Raw genomic sequence first — 23,889 nt, 5'->3', positions numbered from 1 at the left:
GTTTTCAACAGATCTCATCAAGCCCAGATCTGGCACTGTGGATTTGAGACTGCTGTTGATTTGAGATTAAGAAAGAAAATAATTCTTAACAAACGCTTGGGAAATACTGTTCAAGAGATGTCATTTTTCTCCCCCTCCTGCTCTATGTCTAGGTGGAATTTTGGCCACAAACCAGACTTACGTGTGTTTTTTCCACTGCGTACTGTCTCATGCAGTTTTAAGGAGTTAGACTAAAAGATGTCTGCTCAGCTAGAGAGTATTTTTTGATCTGATGTAGCAAAAATAATTTGATACTGGTTTGAAAACTCACCCTGACAAAAACTGGAAAAATAACTTGACAAATGACAGGCTTCTGCCAAGTATCTTTGAAAAGGTCACACTCAGCCAGCCAGTTTGGAGAAACACTGTGGAAAGAAATTGAGTTAAGCTAGTTCTTTAATAAATTTCCCCTTAATATCATTACAATGTACATCAGATAGGAAAAACTGGAAGGAAAAAGGTGAATTTGAAACCTTGGAAAATCATAGTCAATAGATGGAAAGGTTATAAACAAATGGGATGAATTGGAAAAGGGCAAAATGTACAGAACCTGACTTGTGCCGAGCACAGACTGGTTTGGAAAGACAATTGAACTTGGCAGGATTGCTCGTGTGTGTGAGGTTACGTGTGTGGATATGTGGAATCGATCATTACAGACCCAGAGAGTGAAACAAATTGTGTTTTTCTGCGCGTTAAAGAGGCTGATCGCTAATTAAGATACTTGGTATCTCACTACCTGTCAAAGAACCCGAATGAAGCAACCGCAGTAATGCAGAACTGGCAGTAAACTCGTTATACAGGCAGTCATTTGTAGTCTTCTGACTTTGGTAAACTTAAATCTAATCCTAATGCGTTTGCGTGCCATCATTTGCTAAACGCAAGGCACTTTGCTAATGTGCAGATTAGTTGTTTGCTACTGAGTGAATTGATGATGTGTACGGGCTGCAGCAGCGTGTTGTTGCCAGCAGTAGGAAATGCAGGTAGAAGAGAGAACTCATTTTCAGCATAGAGATGGGGAGGAGCAGCGTTGGGACAGCTGCGGTTTCCGACAGTCTGCAGGTAGTGCCACAGGTAAAACTTGCGTGCGCTCTCTGAACGCCTGTGCTTGAATATTATCTCCAGAGTTATCTTACTGCGAGTCTGATTTATGCAGAGTCTGCCCAGAAGGATTTATTTCAAAATGCTCTGTTTCAGGCAGGATGCGTAGAATGGGACACTGGTTTGTCCTTCTCGGCTGCGCTACAAAAGCGCCTTTCAGGTGTATTTTAACAGGGTGTGGAAAAGCGGAATGACGCTAGTACAATATTGTGCGTGCTTACAGTGCTGGAAGGGGCAGCCCCCCGGAGGAGTTATTACTGGCTGTAATGAGAAACACAAAGCATCTTTTGTTGAGTCTCCCCACGCTATTATTCTAATTCAGGGTTTGCACAGTGCCACAGCCCCGCTTCTTTATCAGACACTAATTAGGGGCTATGCATATTTTTTCATCTTTTGAGGGAGGTTATCACCTGATCCTTCTCAACTTGAAATAATCAGGTTTTTAACAGAGTTCATGTGGCCAAGCTGCTATAGAACTGCATGTCTGTTCCCTCAGCTGTCCTTGGGGGGAAACAACAAAAGAAAATCATGCTTAGTTTTTCAAGGTATGTTTATGGTAAATGGTAATTTAGCTGAGCATCATCAATACTTAGGTTTGTGTAAAGTGATTAAGCCACAAAGTGTAATGGCATATTCTTTGATAGAAAACCTGACATCCTGTAATGGCACCTCGTTTTCCACATCTACTTATATTTCTTTTTAACGTATTTCTGTGAAAAATGGTACTTTGAAATGCGACGAAGGTTAGAAGAGATGAGGTGCACATGTCTCTAATGCTTCACTCAAGACTTTTTCTCAAAGGAATATTTAGCATTAGAGTCAAGGTTTAAAGGTTAAGCATGCATCTTTAACTTAAATTATTAGAGGAAAGCACTAATGTTAAATTATAGTGTTTTAAGAGGTTATTTTGGATATGTTGCATGAAGAAGTTGGCACAGGATGTTTTTTGTTAATTTAACAGGCAATATTTCACAAATAGAGACTTCTTTTTCACTACTGTAGAGAAGATTTCTTTTGCTGTATAGTGGCTGTTCTAGGTACTGGATCTGTTTGTTGTTAATGGTGCTCGAGAACAAAGATGGCATTTTTAAAGTGCGCGAAGGCTGATACTTGGCACCTTTTTGCCATTATGAAACACCCCTCTAGTCCACACGATAATTGATTGACCCTAACTGGAAGTCGTAGTTGGCAAAAAACATTTAAATAGAGTTTAATGACAAGGTAAGGATGCATTTGAAGTTTCAGTCTAAATTATTCTGTGTTTGTAGCAGTTGTATGGTGGCGTTAGAAACGCTGTTGGATTTCCATGGGATGGCTAAAGGCAGTGTGCTCTCCTTTAATGGTGTTACATCGCTGCTTTGCTTTAACAGTTCGCTGCAGTTTAAGATATGGATCACTGCAGCTGAAATTGGCTTGCCAGAGTCCTCTGTTCGAAGCTCTGTGAGTTAGCATGTGGTAGTAAGGATACAGATGTGTGGGTAGACAGGTATGGTGGGATACAGGTGTGTGGGTAGACAGGTATGCTGGTGGTGGGTGGGTGGAGGGGAAAAAGGAGAGTGCAAATGCATTTCCTTTGCTGTCATCACATTCCTCCCTGTATAGGGAGGGAGCTTATATGTGAAGTTCAGTACCCTCAGTGCCCTGGCTGAAAAATACACAGCTTTTCAGTTGAATATAATTTCTTGAGAAGTTCTAGAAGCCACTGGTCTTTCTGAGAGTCCGCTCAGCCCTAGCAGTACTGTTCTTAGAAGTCTGGAAATCAGTGGTTTCATTAGTCTTTCACCAAAAAGAAGGTTATTTCACAGTATAAAGAATAATAAAGAATGCAGTGAGTTACTCTTTCTTAGGAAAGCAGCAGTGGCTAGCCAAAGCTTTCTCCAAAGGTGTCTGCGGATGGTTTGGTCTTTCCAATAGTTCCTCTTCTGTGAAGGAACTAAAAGCAGCAGGGAAGTAGCATTCAAAAACCTTTCTTCAAAACATTCCTCACTGAGCCCTGGCATTCCTGTGATAGCTGTAATGCAATCATTAACTCATTGCTGCGTTGCTGGAAACAATTTTCTGAGCAGGACAGGCTCTTTCTGGCATGGTTTTTGCTTTGTGCCTGTCCGGATCAGCCCAGACATAAAAATAGGCCCACAGCAGCAACTTTTCACATTACTGTGGTCTGATTTTGCCATGGTGGCCATAATTTCTGTTTCCCTCTGTTTTATTTTCTTTGAGCAGTCACTGGTACCGGTGCTTACTTATCATAGAGGTGGGAAGCCTCCCAAGAGCTGGTGGCCTTGGGGTGGGAGCTGCGATACTCAGTATCGCTAACCCGATACTTCTCATCCAGATGTAGGAGATGAGGCAAAAAAGGCCACTGCTGTAAGCAGGGGGAAAGAGAGGGCTTGGAGGAGGTTGTTCTCTGGTATTTGTGCTTTCCGTATATTGCCCAAACAGGAGCACGTTTCTTACTAATGGCAGATTGTCTCTGGGAGTAGTCTTCTTGTAACTCAATAAGGAAGCCCAGGTAAACTAATTTCACTTTAAGACAGTCTTCCAAAAAGTTGTATTAGAGCCACATGATCAGTAAACATCAAAACAGGTTATTAATCTCCTGTTCTTTGGATGTTCTTATGTCTTGTGCCAGAGGTTTCCTTGCGCGCCGTTGCTTATGAACTCCTATCAAAACCACATTAAAACCCAGCGTTAGTTTGCCATGCTTTCAGCTTGGAAGCTCAGTTGAGCTTTTTCCTTTTCAGGCATCTTTGTGTACTGAACAACGTTTTTCAGCATGAGCGAGACCCTTGGTTCTGAGTAATGTTTAGCGCTGCTGGTGTCGTGTCCTCAGCTGGGCTGCAAGTTTGATTGCCAGGAAAACGATTCACTTATGCAAAGGAGAACACCACAACTGTGAGCCCTGTGCAGCTAACAGACATTAAAAGAAATAATGTAGACTTGGAAAAAGTGATAGAAAATGCATGACTTTACCTTCCTACTTGAGAGCTCTCTTCAAAGTTCTTGCCCAAGCGCTTTTCAGAGCGGAATTTGGTGGTGTTTCCTGGGAGTTCCTCAGATACTTGGCCCTAGGTCAGTCTCTCCTACAGAAAACTTTTTGGGAAAGTACAAATTCCAATGGAAAATCCCAGAAATTTCCTTGGGCAGTTCTCCTTTGGGATTAATGGTTCTCAGTCTCGTGGAGGTGATTCAAAAGGCCATCTTCATCCCAGCGATGTTTTAGCCCTAAGCAGGTCCCCTTTTGGTTAGTTGGCTCGGAGCTGCATTTGCCCCTGTTGTGGAGTGTCATAGACAGTAAAGGAGAAGGAATTACTGGCATATGCTGTGCAAACAGAACACGTGCCTAAAGCTATATTAAATTCTGAGGGGATTTCCTCTACCAGATTGAAAAGGACTGTGACTTCCCAGCACTCTGCTCTCACACCCTTGGGAAAAACTATGTGAAAATACATAATCTGAAAATCGTGAGGGAGTATGTGTGTGGGGAATATTGTTGGACAATTCACGATGGGAAGCCAGGGGTTCCTAGGAAACATCTTTGGTGGTATGAGAAGAACCCAGCTTGTTTCCCATTAGAATTTGTTGTTTGCTCATAAATGTATTACCAGAACTGTAATATTTTTGGGACGTCAGGTTACCCCTTTGCGTAGGCTATAGGGCTAATCAGAGGCTTTCAGAGAAGGACATCTCTGAGTAAGGCTTCATTGGGTAAGTTGTCAAGGGTTTTAAAATCTATATTGGGAGATAGGGGAGGAGGAAGATTCCAGTCAGTAATTGGTAGGAAATGCTTCATTAATATTAAGCTTTAGGTGCAGAAGAACCCAGGAAGTCGTTTTTCCACTATCACAGAGGGAAGCAATACCAGTTAAGCCAAGGCCTGCAGCAGAAATATTTACTGGAAATGTTTACGTGTTACTTAATACCTTGACATGCATTATTCCACTTGTGTAATGTCAGCTGGGGTGGAGCAGGGAGGAATGGCTTTGCAGAAGAATTTGTTTGCTCCCCATGGAATATTTTTCTGAGCTTAGCTACCTTCTTTGGCAGTGAGGTATGTGCCAGGAATAATAATAATAATAAAAAAAAGCTCTTCAGCCACATTTTTGTGAACTGCTGGAATGTGTTCTCTTGCAAAGGTGACCTAACCTTGTCCAGATGGCTAGCCCTTCTCTGAGCAGTGATATCCTGTCAGTTTTTCTCCACTGCAGAGCAGAATTGCAACAAAACCTCTCTATGAGCCCCCTCCAAGCAGGAGAGCCACACGCTAGGTGGTGGAGCCGTTTAAATGGATGCACTTCCCAAGTTGGAAGTGAAACCCCGCTTTCCCTCTCAGAGGTGTACGGAGCAAGTGCTCTCTCCTGAGCAAACCACGGACACGTGTGCTTCAGTTTCCCTTGTGTGTCTGGAGGACTTTCTGAACTGCAGCCAAATGGTGAGAAAAAGGCCAGAAGAGTTTGTCTGCTTGTATTAGCACTGTCACAGTGATACAGCGAAGGAGCTGGGAAGGAGAAATAGATTGGGAAGCGTGAAGTTAAGCTGGCATCTCTCCGCTTCCCTCTGTGTTTACTTAGCGTCCGCACAGACAGTAATTTCATGATTCACCTGCTGAATGATTTGTTTCGCTGACAAAGCTATGATAAATAGAGACTTGGCATCATTTGCATAGTAGTTTAATCTAAAGGCGTGTGAGTCATATAAATGAAGCTTTCAGACTTGTTGTGATAGATTGCCAGACAGAGTGGGTGAAAGAGACACATATTTTGATTTGGTTGATCAATACCTGGAAACATTGTTGTAAAAAGCAATTTAGCACAAAACCTGGAGTTTCCAAAATGGCAAGGCAGGCTTAATTTGTTACTTTCGAAAGTAATAATAATATGCTTTTCCCCTTATGCTGCAACATTGTTTTGTTTTGTTTCTTTTTTTTTTTAATGGCATCTGGCCAGATTTAGTAATATTTGCTACTGAGGACTAAAAATGAAGATGATGCATATGGAGCTCGAAGAAACTGTCTAAAATGTAATTCCTAGAAATAACATGAGTCTTCTCGATTCAGGATGACTGGATTGTTCAGCAACAAAAGGTTGTGCGATGCGTTGCTTCAAACTATGTACTGGTGTTTTAGGAGTATCCCCAGAACCTCTCCTGCCGTGCCCATTGGGAACAATTTGTGGGTGCTGTTCTGAAATGTGTCAGAGTGCTGGTTTTTCCGAGGGTGGGACTTGGGGCTCCTGATCATGGGAAGTTAAATTAATAAAACCATGACATGAAGGTGTTTCTGTTTGTTCCAGCAGAGCACTGAATATTTTTGGTTCTCACTGCTTTTGGTGTGTCCTAGCGACTGTTTGCGCTCATCTTAGTGTAGAAGAATAGTTTTATAGCAAAAGAAACGTTGATATGATTACATGCTCATAAATTAGTATTAGACACTTGAGACATCCTTAATATGAAATCTATAAATACCTTTTGAATGCCTAACTGCTAGATATATGTATTTTTGATAGTCCTTTTAAAAATAGAAACTCATAAGTAGTATTAAAATTGTAACAGTTTTTCCAGAGGGAAGAAATTCAAATCTGAGATTTGAAATAGTGATTCAAAATAATAGTCCCTTTGTAGCTAAGACTTGATGTTTTTAGAGGAATGCTGTTGCATGTAGCATCTGTTATTTTTCTTGTGCTTACTGATTTTTAAAATTTCACATGAACGTTTTCCGTTTGCCCTGATATGTAGGTATAGATAGATACAGACGTACAAGCTCTCTAGCAGTGTATAATAATCAATGAGATTACAGTGATCATGTTTTTCCATGGGCTAGTGAAGTGTTAATGCAGTACCTGTGTTTTATGGTAGCAGTAATATTTCACATTTGTTTTTATCTTTTTCTTTGGTTTGCACATGACATAACTTGTGCGAGATAAAGAAAGATTTGTTTTTGAGCAAGTCTTTCATGGTTCGCAAATGGCACATGACCAAATTCAGAAGTGATGCTCACTGTGTGCTGCAGGTCAGTAAATGTATTGACTCAAAGGGTAACTACATCAGTGTAATTTAGGGGCTGAAGACTCTGTGTTTTCTGTCTTATGGCAGTTCTACACAAAATGAAGTTTTGCAAACCCCAACTTAAACCGTTGTGACTGGACAATGAGCTCCTCTAAGCAAACTTGACAAAACATCCATTGGAAGTCTTCTACAAGGCCAAATGCAGAAATAATATGGTGTATTTCATATCCATAGTCATTAAAGAGAGTGATAGACTCAATAGTATTCATGATCATTATTCATTTGCACAGTTGTTAACATCTGTTCTGTTATCAGAATAGCCATAACAAAAAGGCCAGCTAGAAAATAAATCTGTAAAGAAGATGAGAGAGATACAGGTTTCTTTAAACCATTTGTGTTCCAGTTCCCGTAATGAATCTCTTCCTAGTCTTTGCCTCTGGCTGAGAATAGTAATACACATTAACCCAAGAGATGTGAAACATGCTGTGCTGAGCTTGGAAGGGTGTCAGAAACTCCTCCTGTAAGGATGAGAAGGTACTTTATTGCCTCTTCCGTTGTTAGACAGCCGAATCCTGGTAGGCATTTTAGCAAAATGGAGCTACTAAAGTAATTGTGAAGCCTGATGCTTGCTTTCCATCATTAGCATGTTGCAAAGATGAACTGGTAGTATAGCTGTATCGAGGCAGGTACAGCAGCTATTACACTTGAAGTGCTGTCTAACACATTACAACCTGCTGGACATTGAAGCCTATTTTTAGTAAAAGAATAAATAAGCCGGCTGTGCCCTACTTTTAGCCAAAATGTGTCATGGGATCTTTATATTTGATTAGAAAACTCAGCAGAAATAACACAAGGGAACTCAGTGCCTCATCTGAAAAACTGGCAATTCTAACAATGCAGTGCTGCTTCTTATTACAAAAATACATTAATATTGGGTATGAGGTCAGACCCATAAAGTGGGCAGAGGAGATAATAGCTGAGGGGAGACTCGCCTGGTGGTGTGTGAGGATACGCATGGACAAAAGTCCTGGTTCTATTAGGCACTAGCTATTCAAGATGCTTTTGATGAAAGATGTGCTTTTGGATTGATGAATGGAACTATTCTTGCAAAAGCTCTGTTAGGAAACTGGACAAATGAGAAACTGTGTAGTGATATTTATATATAAAGGGAGGACGTAGCAGCAAAGTCAGACGGCCACTTCAGGATGCTGTTGAGCTTTGTAAAGTCTTTCTAACTCTGAGCAATTTTTTTGATCTCCATGGCTGATATAAGATGGATGTCCACATACCTTATGAACAAGCTGTCTTGTAAAGAGCACCCATACGCAGAAGCCTCTGTTTGCCATGAGCAGGTGCAGAAAATAAGCAACTACATATCCATTTGCTATAGTATAGTCACAACTACTTTCAACCAGTTCCTCTACAGATAAGTGATATAAAAAAAAAAATATGCTGCTTTATTACAATAGAATCGTCATAAATTGATTGAGAATGCCATCAGTTAAAAGTGTCCGCCTAGGAGCTCCCGATAGTGGAGTTTCTGTGATTTGGGAGCAATATGACACTGTGGTGTCTAGGTGTGGATTTACAGAGCAGGGAGGAGGGTTCGGCTCCCAGTTCTGACGGCACACTTGCAGCCTCAGTACGGAGGGGCTCTCCTTTCCAGTTCCTCCAGATTTAGGGAACCCGAGAGAAGCAGTCATGTTCTGTGGGATCACCAGCAAAGCCGGTGCTCCAGCGCTTTGGTGGGTGAAGGCCTCTCTCCAGCTTGGATCTGCTGCTGCACACCAGCTCCCACAGCTTGCCTGAGCGGGGAAAAGGGGAAGGAGCTGAGCCCGCTCCCTCCCAGCAGGGCTGGGTCTGCCCTGCCGGCTGAATCAGCTGTCGTGCTGGTACTTCTGGTGTGGTACGGCGGCCGGGGGGGGCCAGGGAGTATGAGGAAGAGGCCCTCTATTTCAACTGGCTTTACGTCACTTAAGTTAGGCTTAAAATTTTAAAATGAGAGACACTGAACTCAGTTGGGGGAACCGAACAGTGATGTGCCAGGGTGGTGAATATTTGGGTATCAGTGCTGCTGGCTCTTTGAGGCGCTGCTGTAGATAACAGAGCGGTTTGCCTCTCTGGCTCCTGTACATATGCTATAGAGTTTCCACTGAGTTTTACACATATTAAATAACTTGGTTTAGCAAAGCACTGTTAAAAGCTGCTTGTTCTTGCTGCAGGCTGTAGCTTCATTAGCCAAATTCAGCATCCGTTTTGTCTGACATCTGCATTTGCAGTCTGGTACTGAATGTCACTCAGTCCATTATTTGGCACTGCCTCCCCCTTCACCGAAGTCAGTGTGGGGAACAAAGAGAAGCTTATTATAGACACACACGCTGGTGCAAGCGCAGGAAAAGGCACCAACGTACTGTGCAGAACACCTTTGAGGGAATGGTAAGCTTACAAAATCGAGCTAGTGTGTTACGCTGAGTTTTGCACCATGCAATTAGCACTTTATCAGTGCACCCTGAGAGGCCCCAATGGCAATGGCCAGCTTTGATTGCACGGAGTGGTCTCACATCTGCGGAGATGGGGAAGGTCCAGTCCTGTAGGGCAGCTTTTATTTATCAGCTGGGGCTGGTACAGGATCATGCTAGCCACATGCCGTATCTTCTCTATCACGTCATTTTTATGTGTTGTAGTGCTTTAACCTAGTGCATGAAATTATGTGTAGACTTAGTGAACATACTTTTAGCATACAGAATTCTTTGGAAATCTCTTAGTATTTCCCTTTTAGGAAATTCAGCATAGACTTTGACAGTTAAACCTGTTATTCTTGTGATTTATTTTGTGTAAACATATGGCTTGAAATAGTCACACCAAAATTACTCGCTTGGTTATTAACACCTCTTAAATTTCAGTGACTAACAAGAGATTGTGTCCCCCAAATGCTAACAACTTACTGCCTTAGGCTACTGGGGACATGGGGTTTTTTTTGATAGATGAAAGAAGGACTTAGAATTGGAAATGAAAGTTTTGTTAATTCCGGATAAGCTATTTTTTGAATATTACAGTCCAAACTGGCTTTCCTCTAGTGGCTACTTAGGAGACTGTCATGTTATTTTTCATATGCAAGATGTTCTAAAGCCTTTTATTTGGGTGACAGTAGGCAGCACGCTGACCATGCAGTGTAGAGTAACCTTTATTCTCTCTACCATTGCTCGTGCAGTTTTGAATATAACTTTTTTTTTTTTTAAGAAAAGAAATACTCATGAGAGATCCTCGTGTTATTCTGTATTCACCACAAAACCTTCTTGTGCATTAACTACCCAAAGCTGCTTGTTTGTAGATGTTGCCATTGTGTCACAGTATCAGACACTAGCAAGTCGCTATAAGCATTTAAGTTTTGTAATAAATGATTTCTGAGCATCCTCTGCCCAGTACTTGGCTGTGTTCTGGATCATTGTCCCTTAGATTTACTAACTTGAATTTTTTTCAGACCAGCTTTTTGTACTTTAGGCCAAACATCCTTCACATGGCTTTTCCGCTTGCATGTTCTTTCTCCCTCTGCCCGGGTCTGCAGACACGGTTCTGAGATGTCTGCAGATACGTAGACAACTTGAGCATTAGTTTCTTTCTTCTGATCACTGCAGTGACACAGGGCTAAAATAATGTAAACCCAGAATGCTGAAAATGACACATTTTCAAGTGACCAAGAATGTGCCCTAGGTGTACAGCTGCTTCACATGAGAAGACATGACTCAGATACAGCCTTTTTAGACAAAACCCTTTTGTTATACTGAGAACACATGTAACAATAGCCCGGGGGGGGAGAATAATAGAACATTTGTTGCTTTGTGAAGGGGGGTAGGAAGAGAATCTAAAGATAAGGAAATTGAAAATTAAAATTATATTTAAAGTCTGGGTTTTTTTCACTGCCACGTAGGGTATAAAAACATTTCTTTAAGATGTTTCAAGAGAAGTTCCATATCGCACACGCTGTCCATAACAACACCATGCGTGACAAGAACATGAATATCATGCAAGTTTAGCAACTATAATCTGAAATATGTTGATAATTACTGATTGAGATCTCTTTACTCCCACTGCTAAGTACTAATGTTGTATTTGGAGGCATTCAAACCCAAAATGGAAAGGAAATTTGAAGTCAGGGATTACAACCCTACAGAAAACTCTGTGGGCAGATTTCATTGAAGTGTGTTCATAGATACAGCAGAAATTGTCTATACAAGACAATTTTTAAATGCTTGGGGCTTTATGCATCACAGATGCTTGAAGGTGTCAGTATTCAATTGAAAAGATGTCAGTGCAGTAAACAGACTTTGAAGATTCTGAATTGTAGCCCTCTGCTCAGTCTAGTAAATGACTCACATCATAGTTGACTTACACTTTACAAAGACTGCACTGGGTCTTGTAGAACAACCATCTCATGTTGCAAGATCCAGAGTAAATAGCTCTTTTTCTAAAAAAAAAAACCAACAAACAACCAACCAACAAACATTATCTAGCCTTTCCAGGCACAAACCCATTTATCATCAGTGAGGCCAGCTAGCGAGCCAAGGTTTGAATATCTAGGTCAAGACTATCTGGAATATTTAATGTCAAAACCACAAGTAGTAGAATGGTTTGAAAATTTCGTAGCTGGGACTTTGTGCACTACTGGATTTCATTAATGCCTTATTTTTCAGAAATATGTTTCAGTAGCAATGTAAACTTTAAACAAAACAGACAAGTGGCTCAATGTGCTGAACTAAACTCTATTAATAGGACACAATCCATAAAGATGATACTGTCTTTGCATGATCTGTACACTTGCCTGATAAACCAGTTACTTTCATTTGAAATCTATTGGCTTTTTTTTTTTTCCTTTTCCAGGAAGAAGGGAAGTCAAGTGAAGTTACCACACTCCTGCGGTGTGAAGCAGCAGCAGGACCTTCAGAGACAATGCCCGTAGTACTGAGTGGCCTTAAAAGAACTGGTTAAAAGCAGGAAGGGGAACTGTTAATTGGTACACCCAACAGATGGGCTGTGAAGACAGCTGACGGGTGGTAGGCAACGTTTCTCCTTGACTTCTGCCCTTCCACTGAGATTTGCCTAGATGTTGCGTTGCGTGCTCAGCCTTTGTGCAAAAATCCCATTTGCTGAAATAAGTGGGGAGATTGTTGTCCTTCCCATACACTTCCAGTCAATCCGTGTTGTGGTTGGTTGCTTTGGAACAAACACCTAAACATCCCCTAGATGTTTTCTAATCCGAATTTAATGAATCATTAGTGCCTTGAGTAAGTGGAGTCGATGAGGAAGTGAATCCATCCATCTTTCTATTTTCAAAACTGGAATAACTGGAAAAATGAATAGAGAAAAATAGACAAGGCTAATAATACAGCATGATTATTGGCATAGGGATGATAAAATATGCATAATATGATCATACTCTTTTTGAATGTGTACAAGGACACGCTGTGCCTTGCCCTCTGTTCGTTAAAGGCAGAAGGAGTGTTACTGCTGATCCCGGCGGGTGGGGACGGGACTAGCTGCGTGCAAAAGTTGTTTCATTACCGGTTACGTTCTACCTTCCTTCTCTTTGATAGCTTCTTTTAAGCTTTAGCAAGCGGCTGGTCCGTCCCACGCCGCCGCCCGGGGCCGGGCCCTGCGGCCGCTCGCCGCCACCCCCGGCCGCGGCGGGAGCGGGGACCCGGGAGCGCCCGGGCGGGGCGGGGCCGCGCGGCGCCATTGGCCGCCGCCCGCCGTTTGATACTGAAAGCTGCGCGCGGATTGGCAGGCCGCGCCGAGGGGGCGGGGCGGGGCCCGAGGGCGAAGCGATCGCCTAGGTAACCCGCGGCTCCCCCTCCGTGCCCGCGGAGGCGGCAGCGCGGCGCGGCCCTCGCCGGTGGCGGCCTGAGGGAGCGGGCTCCCCGCGAGCGCCGGCGCCGCCGCGCTGGCTGGGGACGGCGCGGGGGACGGCGGCGGCAGGTGGGTGTTGTGCGGTCGGGCGGCCGGAGCCGGGTGTGCCGCGCTCCGAGGGGAGGGGACGGGACGGCAGCGGCGGGGCACCGGCGGGCGGGCAGGGCTGCGTGGCGGCGGGGCTTCCCCTCGGCCGCCACCGCCGGCTGGTTTCGGTCCCTCCCCGCGGCGCCGAGCTCCGCAGGAAGAGGGCACTTCTCGGCTGCCGCTCGTTGCGACACGGCGGTTGCTCAACCGGGCGGGAGGGGCTGTGCCCGCTCCCCGGCGCGGGGGAAGGTGTGGGCAGCGGGGCGGGGGGGGCCGGCGGCTGTGAGCGGGGGCCCCGCTGCGCCGGAGGGCCCGGCGGTAACGGCCGCCGCGACAAGTGGCCGGGCTGGCGCACGCAGCCCGGGACGGCGGGTCCTTGTGCCCCTCTCGGCCGGGCCTGGCCCCCGCCGAGAGCGGCCCCGGCGCCTGGGGGAGACTGGGGGGGTCCCCAGGTGCTCAGCGCCGGCGCCCCGGGGAGGGTTCGCCGGACAAGGTCGGACTTTGCTTCATGCCTGGAGAATTTTTTAAATATTTCTTTTTTTTCCCCAAGCTGGGCGCTCTTAGTGATTGCCTTGTGGTTTGTAAGGGACGTTCAGATTACTCGATACGCCCGGCTGTTTCCAGCTAAGTTTCTGGGCGCTTGTTTTCCTTCTGAGCCGCAGGAATTCGTGTGGAAAAGCAGCCTTTGGGAAATGTATTGCCAGCGAGATGCTCGCTCTCTGCGCAGCCCAGGGCAGGCGATGCACAGAGACGTCCCTTTGGCAGCGCGCTCTCATCCTACGCTTTCTCCACAGGCAGCTGAGCGCTTCCACAGCTTGAGGACCTGTTGCTGTGTAAGGGGGGAATAAATCTTCATTAGTCCCAAAGAGTTCCTGAAAGAGAAACGGAAACCTTTCATGCCAGAATCCCTGGTTTGTCGAGCTCCAGCACATGTGTGCTTACAGACTGATCCTGGATACCTTCCAAAATCAAGAAAGCTTAGGATTTCTCTTTCCCAGAACTTTCTGCATTTACAGACTTTCCTTGTCACCAGATAGGTTGATGAGTTTTGTTCATTTGGAATTGACAACTGTAGCCAAAGTAAATGTACTCTCTAGGTCAGTGCTGCTGCTAACGCTGTTGATGCTGCATTTTATTCAGGCTTAGGAAGTTCTTGAAGCTGGGCATTACTAGAAACCCCAGTAACATGTTATTTATGTTTTCAGGACTGTAGTTTAGGGTTCAAAGTTACGTGAATACATGAAGGATGTCATAGAAATTTGGTCGGCCTGTGGTCTGTAGTATTAGCTAGACTCCCACAACTGTGGGTCTTCAAAGATTAATTAAAAGGTGAAATAAAACTTTGTAATACTTTTGCTTTTAAGAAAATTGCACATAAATAAATATTGAATGTCCATACACTTATCAAAAGGTTGCGAAGTCTAGTGGAACGCGTTAAGGTGGGTGGTGAATCAATCGCCAGGTCATTTGGAAACTTCAGTCTAGAAGCTTCAGTTCAGACTGGTGATGGTTTTTCAGGTTTCGGAAGTTTTGTGCCACCAAGCAGTGCTTTTCAGAAGAGTGAGAGAAAGAAAAGGATTATTGGAAAAAAAAATTGTTGTTAACTCTTTTTTTGGCCTTTTGAAAAAGACTATCAGAGATATCAGTAATATCAAGAATGTTTTGTTGTGGACTGATGGTTGAACTAGCTGATCTGTAAGGTCCCTTCCAACCTAGGCAATTCTATGATTCTATGACTTGGAAATGTGCTTGGGTGGGGTTTCAGCCTGTAATTAAATGGATTTTAAAAATTTAAAAAGGAACTTCCTCCATACATCATCTTAAAATATTTTTCTTGATACCTATTTAAATATCTGTTTTTCCTGAATAAAAATCACTTCCGTTAAGTCAGGTTTCACTTCCTTGGAATATCTGATGTCATAAATTTGCTAGTTCTCCAATTGTCTATAGACTTGTGTCAGAACTCCAAATTCTAGTGTAGGAAACCCTTTGTAAAAAAACAAAATAAAAAAAAAAAAAAATCTTTCTTTGGTTCTTGTGATATAGTAAAGCGAGACCGTATCTTGCGTCTTCTCCCTTGTTTCACCACTCCTTTCCCTTTTTTGGAGGTTGAACATAGAGGCAATAGGCTTGTGAAACGTTGCACACTTTTTTTTTTTTTTAAAGTTTGCGTGTCTGCACTATGCTCTGTCAGGACAAACTATCAGAATGGCGTATATACAAGGAGGGTGCAGGAAAAATGCTAGTTGTTATTATTGAGAAGTTGGGTGGAAATGCGGGCTGGTGTTCAGGCTGTTCAGCTGGAAAGCTGGTGTTGTGTCTCAGTGATGAGAGGCACAGAGGTCAATAGCTGAAGTGCTTTTTCATAGATCTAGAGATACACATGGAAGTTTTGCCCTGGGTTCTCTAAAAGTTGCCACCAGTTAACTTATCTGAAAATAAATAGGTGGGTGGTTGGGCTGTGGAATGTGGCATTGTGTTTTATGCAAAGTCCGTGGGGCTGCTTGAGTTTGAGGTGGACCTTCTGACTCCACATGCTTGGTAGCAGCAGCAGCAGCCCCTTCAGTCCTGGACTTAACCCTTTTCACAACTGGCGGTTTCTGTGACAGCAGGCCAGGAGAGAAAAATCTGCAATAAGGATCATTTACACAGTTACACAGAAAAGCTTGCTTGTTTGGTTTTGTTTTTCAGTAAATGTGTGTTTTTACTCAAACTGATACGCTTGGAGCAGTGACACACATGCTGTTAAGTACTACATCTCAAATCTCAATTCATTTGGCTCAGAATATGAGGACTTCGAATTGCAGAGGGATAGAAAGAATATTCAGTATTAGTGTCTGAGTGCATTAAACAATTTATTTTGTGGCAGTGCTGTTAGTCCTCACCGTCACTCAGCACGTGAAAGTTTCGGTGTGTTTTGTTTCGATAACTTCATCAGATCAGGTGGCAAAAATCATCTTGCACTAGAAATTAAACATTTTTTTTTAAATAAATTTTTATAAATCAGAGTAGTAACTTGTAATCAGGCAATTTTGCTTTGGGTTAGTAATGTGTATACTTACTGTCAAGGGGTAACAGCAGGTAACAAAGTGGCAGTTGTGTCAAAAAATCACAAATGGGAGATTCTGCAAGGTTAAGGCTACATGTTTTTGTATAATGCCTGAAGTACCAGTTAGTTTGTGTGCAACATTGACCAATCTGTTTTACAATCAGTCAAATTTACATGGGTAAATCTTTATATCTCAACCTTAGGTGGAAATAAATTCAGGAATGTGGTTGCATTTACATATTTTAAGAGTGGCAGAGTAAGGCCCTCATGTGCAAATGCTTGTGCATATGTAGCTACCAAAATAATTGAATTTACATACTAGCTTCAGAAGATTAAAGAAACAAATACTGACACTGATGTGTCAAAAAAAGCTTCCTTTGAGAAGCAGGATTGGAGCAATTATACTGTCTCCCACTGATAATTTTTTTTTTTGGAGGGGGGAGCAAGCAAGTTGCTTATTTGTTTTGGTTTTGGCAGTTTTAGGTAAACTAAAAGTTTAGGCTTTAGCCAAAGTTTAATTGCTAGCATGCTACAGAATACGGCCTTTTGTAAATATGGCCGTATGCAAATAGCGGACCCAGGCTGTCCTCGGGTACCTTCTTTGCTGCTTCCACTTCACAGCTTTGGCCCTCGGCCATGGGAGGAAAAATGCCCCAAATCTTTTCCAGTTGTATTAAAAAGGGGAAGAAAAAAAGAAGGGGGGGCAGCTGTGAGAACTTCCATTATTCAGTTTCTTATCTTAGATACTCTTGACTTAAAATTGTGAATTAATTGAACTTGGGATTAATTTTGTGTCTTTGGAGCTAAATCTACATATATATAAATATTTTTTGTATTTACTTTAACAAAAGTGTAAGAGTTACGAGTAGTATAATTTTTCTCTTGATGCAAAATATAAATTTGCTACTCGTAGCTTACTTTTGTTTCTTCCAAAATTGTCAAACTTGCATATTTTTGATAAGTAGTGTTAAATTTTCATTGTGAAACTGAATTGTAAAGGATGCTCGTCTCTTTCCAGAATATCTTGCTATGGTTTCCAATAGTTATTCTGATTTTCAGAGTAGCTTTGTGAGTTCTACATCACAAAATATCTTAAGGGAACTCCATCAACGATATCAGTGTGTAGTTTTATGATTGTGTAACTTAACTATATGTGTTGCTGTAGTGCTGAACAGTTTTACTTCCCACTTTAAGTTGATAAATCATCCCCAGATTTTTTACTACTACTGGTCTTTGGGTTTTTTTTGTAACAGAATCTTTGAACAAGTAGGGTACAGTTCCTTGGGGCAGGGGTATGGAGTGAGTTGACCTGATGGGATAGATCTGCCTCTAATAATAAAGTACTTCTGAGATATTAGATTCAAGAAGAATTTTGAATCTTGCATATAAAATAGCTGTGTAAATACAATATTTTTTTTTTCCCCACAGAAACTATGACGATTCACTGGGAAAGGTATGCCCTGTAATGGAAAAAAACCCCAAAACATCTATGTTGTGGGTTTAATTTTTGTGCCTGTATGTGATGGTATCTTTCTTCTTTGCATGAGTTTACTTGTAAGAAGGGAGGAGGCGACAGCCCTGTGATTTCTAATTTCTTTTTATGAGACCCAAGTAATCGGTGTGTTCTCATTACTATCTTTTGAAGATCAGTTTTGGGAACTACCAAAGATTTAGACTGAAGAGTCTAAACTTCTTTTCACAATGTTCTTATGAGGCTTTTGTTCCCAGATTTCTTGTATCCAGAGCAGAAAGCAGAGGCTTTTGTTCATGCATTAATTTGGAACTGATGAACATTTTTAAGTGATGTGGAGTCCATTAGGAGCTTGCACTGTTTGGGTCATTCTTGTCATCCTCTTGCCCCCAGACACCGTATATCCACTGGATTAAAAAACAGCTATGAAAGGATTCAAAGATGAGTTAGACAATGTAAGTTTTGAGTCTGCATCAACTGGCAGTATGTGCGCAATAGCTTGTTTGGATAGCAGAGGTAGATAAATAGTTCTGTGGAAGTCACGGGCATGTTTGTGGTTTGTGTTGTCAGTTAATAAGAATTAATAAGAATACTAGTGTGTCTTTGGTTTTACGATACAGTATTGTTGTGGAGCATTTGCTAATTTTCAGTGTTTCTGAAAGTCCTTTGTTGACTGAATGCACAGAGTGTATCTTTAACAAAGCAATGAAATATTTAAAAAAACTAAGCATAAGAATAATGAGTTGTTTATGAAAGCTTTTGTGTGGAATGTGCAATAGCTGGTGTTCTGTAGGATCGACCTGACATTGAAAGAGGCTCACAGTCCTGCCGTCAAGTGGGGTTGTGACAGATTTAATGCAGAAGACTTGTGCTTGTATGCAGCTACAGAGTGCTAGAAGCAGTTTAAAAACCAGAGTAGATGGTAGATGGTTTGGAGAATATTGTAAAAAAACCTCTAGAAAATAGAATAACTGGTAACATTTGTAGTGCTTGAGATTCTTGTGGTAGCTACCTGTTGAGCAATGCCTTTTTTATCTTTTATAAAGCGCTTGAGAGAGAGATTTTGATATTGCTGCATCGTTTTATTTTCTAAGAATGAAATGTGATATTTTGAAATGTTATTTTCAGTGAACAATTTTATGTTCATGGGTATAGAATGCTAATAACAAAAGAATATAAAGCATACCTGATTTTAAAGACAGATTACATTTGTTTCACTACAAATAACTCCCCAAAACACTGCTTTCGAGTGGTGCAGTGTGGTGGTTTTCTGTTGCTGTTGTGAGTATTGCTATTTAGCGTTGTGTCCTCTGGAAGGCTGTGAGTTGGCCTGTGGTTTGTGCACACGCACACAGGGACAGACACATGTACACACAGAGGAGAACCAGGTAAACAAAGGTAAATGTTGTCAGTAAAAACTCGAAGCTAAGTACAAAGTTGATGCAGTAGAAAGAAGCACATAAAATGTCATTTAAAAATTATCTTGGGTGCTGTATCCCGTTACTGATTGGCTTCATGCTTCACATTCCTTCCTCTGTTTTTGAAAAGCACTTCGGTCCTTAAGCCTGTACTTTTTTCCACTTCATCCACCTTTCAGTACTCCTGGGTTTTTTTTTTTAAATTTTTAAGGTTTTGTTGTTTTTTTTTCTGTACTCTGTCATTAAATACACTCCTCTTGGCTTATGCCTTCTCCCCAGAATCCCCCATTATTTCCCTCCCAACCCCCAAAGAAATGAAGGACCTGTGTGTTAGTCCTATGTGAGTCTTCTCTCTGTTAAGTGTCGTGTCTTTTTAGGCAGCTGGTTCTTGGAGGCATAGGCTGGTGTTCCTTACAGTGCCCTGGGGGTCCTGGCCTGAGGGTGCCGCTTGGAAATAATTTATGCTTTACAAAGTATAACATTCTGTAGGGTGGAATCTGCAGAAGACAGCACTCTGGTGCCAGCTGTGGGCAGGAAGGAACCAGTAGTTCCTTCCAGGCTGGGAAGGAGGGGACGGCGCTGGTGAGGCCTCAGCAGCCCGGGGCTGGGTGGGATGGCGGGGAGATGTGGGCTCGGGGTGGTGATACTGGATCGTGGTACTGGGAGGCCTGCTGTTGGATCACGTTTGTTTCACTGCTTGAAGGTGGCTGGAAATACTGTTTGTTCTCTGCTGATGTTGAATTGTTGGGATGTTTTTTTTTCCTCGATCCCTTTTGGACTTAAATGGGTGTTACTAAGGGAGGCAAGGCCTTTGGGATCCGCCATTTTGTGTGGTGGTCTGAAACTCACATGGGCTTGGAGTACTTGTGTTTCTAGGCTTTTGTGCCGAGTGTCTTCCTTTTGTTTCAGCTGATACACGGGAGGACCTCTGAATTTGCTATCTGGTTATCTATATGCCCTGCTAAGGATGCAATTCAAGATGTCAGTGAAGATGTTTAAGGAGGATTGTCTGAGCCATAACCAGGGATCCTCTAGGCAAGGAAGAGTTAGTACTTGGTGTACAGACAGCAGTAAACAGGTCGCGCGTCTGTGTGTATGCAGTCTGTGTAAGCATATGAAATGGCCAAATGTCAATGAGACACAGCAGAATATAAGTCCTGTTACTAATTTAACAAAAAACCCAATAATGAGTCCAAACCTAGTAGGAAATAAAATTTTAAATGTAGCTTAACCTGAAAGGAGCAAGGTGGGGGTAGGTCTCTTCTCCCAAGTAACGGGCAACAGGACAAGAGGAAACGACCTCAAGTTGCACCGGGGATGTTTAGACTGGATATTAGGAAAAAATTTTTCACCAAAAGGGCTATCAAGCATTGGAACAGGCTGCCCAGGGAAGTGGTTGAGGCACCATCCCTGGAGGTATTTAAAAGACATATAGGTGTGATGCTGAGGCACATGGTTTAGTGGTGGAGTTGGCAGTGCTAGGTTAACGGTTGGACTCGATGATCTTAAAGGCCTTTTCCAACCTAAACAATTCTATGATTCTATGATTTTATTCTTTCGGTTTTCTCATGTCAGATTTGAATGGAAGTTTTATGGGAGTCTTACGTGCACCATGACATCAGGATTAAGCCATAATATCAGTACGTGAAGAACGCGTGTCTGTGTCTGCTGAGGTATTTTAAATTATTTACTTGTAGTAATAATTTAAGTGTGAAGAGGTGTGTGTATGTGTGTGGAGAAAAGCTGTCTTGTTTTTCTTTTCACGGGAGGACTGTAGTTGGGAAACTGTGATAAATGCTGACTGGAAAGTGAGTAGTAGTTTCTGAACCCTCTTGAGTGAAGAAAAGCATCATTAGCCTGGCAGATTGTCAGCAGCAAATGGTACATTAATTTTTGGCACAAAACTCTTGCTAGCAAAAAAAGAGACTTTCCTTTCTGTTGTTAATAATAAAAATGATGAGGGACTGATTATCTGTTCTCCAGGCTGGTGGTGTTCAGCTTCTTTTTAATATCCACATAAGACAGATGCAATGCTTTTGACAAAAGTCCTTTTATATTTCGTTAAAAATAAAAAAATACTTTCTAATATACAGAAAGTCTACATGCATCTACATAAATAACTCTTCTTTAAATAACTTCATTATGATTACGAACTATTACAAACTGTGTATAAACTATCTAAAAATTTCAAACATTATTTAAAGATAAAGAGATACCAGTATTAAGATGTGTATTGAACTGTATGGAATATGTTGAGTCTCATCCTAGGCCAGTTTTACTTCCCCAGTGCTTCAGACGTACTGTTTCATGTCTACGCTAGTGCTAGTAATATAAGGAAGTAATATTTTTTATTTAAAATGTTTACTTACACTTGAATTAGGTGATCTCAAGCTATGTTGAAAATTTTAGTAAGCTCAGCATAATGATCTAACTTTATTTTTTACCCGAATAATAATGAAAGCGTTTTTCTTTAGTAATTCGTTGCTTTAAGTGTTAGGGTACCATTTTTTAATGCTCAGTGTGATTCTGCGTAAGTTCTTACAGTTCAGCTAATGCGAGTACATAGAAGTTGTTTATTTTTATATGGCAGTCTGTTTTGATAATGACAGTAATTTCTACTTCCTTTGGGTGCTGTACATAAATCTGGTATATGAAGAGCTACAGTGATTAAGAATAGCAGGAAAGTACTACATAAAAAGGAAACATTATTTAGTAGGAATTGAATTCTTCGGTAAGAACAAGATTTGCAAGAATGTGAAGATGTAATTAAAAAGTTAGAAGTAATGTTGAGACCACAATCAAGTCTTCCTCATTTCTCATCTGAATTTATAATAGTTTCATCAAGATTTGCAGTAGCTCTGTATCTTTTGAAATTGAGTGTGCATATTGGGTGCTTCCATAATTTCTGTCACTGCAAATACCCTGGATTAAAACTCACTTTGATTTGCTATTTACCACAAAATGACGAAACTCCTTATCTGTTTCCACTTTTTAAATAAAGAACTTCTCTTTTTTCCTTTACTCCATTTTGTTTAACTTGAAAGCTTCAGCATTAATTTACTTGGGTGAGAAATACTGTGGGTGAAGCGCTGGCTAGGGATTTGTAATAATTAGATTCTGTTTGCAAGTGTGTCACCCGGCTGCTGTGTGAGTTTAGAGAAGTTTGGTTATCACGGTATGTTTTCATCTGTGCATTGGGGATGAGGTGGCTGTTTGCTTGGTAAACTTTTCTTGTGTTTACGTCCTTGAACGTACATAATGTCAGCTGTCATGGACCTTAAAGTATGTGAGATTCTACTTTAGGATAAATGCAGACGCTTAATTGAAAAATACTTCGTAGCAGCTATGGTAGTTAAAATAAATAGCAAATAGGTTTTATGTGCTTTATATTAGGATAGAGAAAAGGTAAATATATTTTTAAGTGGTCCCATTTAAAACAATCCATTTAAATGGCTACATACAATCATCTCAGCTGATGCACAGCCTCACTTTGCCTAGTATCTGTGAAAATGCTTTTGTTGACAGAAAATCTCCTTTATTGTATTTTAAAAAAAAAAGAAATTATTAATAAAAAGTAGGTAGAAGCAGACCGTATTATAGCAGCTAAAGTATTTTTAATGCATCATATTAAAAGATTAAAAAGTTAAGACTCTTTAGAGTATGGTTGTCATGGGAATAGAAATTTGAATGATTAACCCCCTTCTATTTATAGCAGTTTTCTCTGAGTTAATATTCCTGTTCCAGTTAATTTCTAGGTAAATTTTATGAGAAGGGAGAGCAATTCTTGCCTTAGTCTGTAGCTGCAGCTAATCATTTTAGTGTCCTCAAGTTACTTTATTTTTAATATGAATTTCACAAATCGTGCTGCTGTATTTTCAGATTTATTTGTACTTTGATAGCTTGTCAACTTTTATTGCATGCAACTACAGGATTTAAAGAGGCCTTCAGCATTTTGTTGGCTTCTTTTGTCCTCCCATCACTACTTGCTGTTTTTTAAAATACTGGTATATCAGTGCTTAAGACTGATCTTCTGGGGTTATGGGCTCATGAAAACGAGAGATGCAGGCTGTGTGCGCTATGCTGATAAAGCTCAAAAGAGCCAGACCTAATATATACCACTTATTATGACAATTTTCCACCCTCTTGATGCCAAAAGTGGCTTCTTCATTGTTAATTTAATTGGGGCTTGTTGGCCAGGAAAGTAGCGTGCTACTTTTAATTTGTTTTTTAACTCTATTTGTAGAGTAATGAAGGGTTTCTACTTATGTAATGGTGGTTTTCTTGAAAAACGGGCAGTGTGGTTAATTAGACCCTTGATATAAGGAGTCTTTGGAAACAGCAGCATTCCTGGAACTTTCAGCTCATGCTTCTACATCTTGGTGATTAACAGACCCAGCTAACCTGAAAAAAAGATTTCTTGGGATGCGGTGGCAAACGAAATGGTGTCAGTGGTGTTTAATTTTCTGTTGTTCTGTGATGTATTTTTTTTCCTTGTGATTTACTTAGGATAAGTAAAATAGGATTATAGAGGGGCTTTGTTTTCTTTCTGACTTATCATGGGAGAGAATTTGAAAGGAGTTAAGGCAAATATTTTTCAGGTCTTTCCTCAAGACTTGGACCCCCTGGTAAATCCCTCTTTTGCTGTTAAGTGTGGTGGTGAGAAATTTTTATCACTGTCAAACCATTTTTGTTTGCGTGAACGCTGAAAAGCCTTTGCTTTCATTTGCAAGAGTTGCTTTTTTGACTTCTGATTTTTATGGCATATTTTAAGAATTGCTTTCTTAACTGCAAATGCTGCTGCTCCAGTGCTCTTGTGTGTG

General features: G+C 41.4%; 1 protein-coding gene across 3 annotated transcripts in view; it reads left to right on the top strand.

Annotated features, from left to right (window-relative positions):
• Nucleotides 1–23,889, top strand: part of PIK3CB (phosphatidylinositol-4,5-bisphosphate 3-kinase catalytic subunit beta) — a 112,496-nt gene that overhangs the window by 16,834 nt on the left and 71,773 nt on the right. For 2 of the 3 annotated variants that reach the window (XM_074593226.1, XM_074593225.1), the window contains one exon: nt 12,019–12,191. The gene's annotated coding sequence lies outside the window, so the exon portion shown is untranslated. Of the gene's footprint in view, nt 1–12,018; nt 12,192–12,997; nt 13,114–23,889 lie in introns of those variants that run through there. The other variant, XM_074593227.1, reaches the window with a different exon arrangement.

The sequence above is a fragment of the Larus michahellis genome, chromosome 6 (genome assembly GCF_964199755.1).
Source record: "Larus michahellis chromosome 6, bLarMic1.1, whole genome shotgun sequence".
In the NCBI taxonomy this organism is placed as follows: domain Eukaryota; kingdom Metazoa; phylum Chordata; class Aves; order Charadriiformes; family Laridae; genus Larus; species Larus michahellis.
Note: the sequence above shows the minus strand (reverse complement) of the source record. Positions and strands in the feature narration are given on the sequence as shown.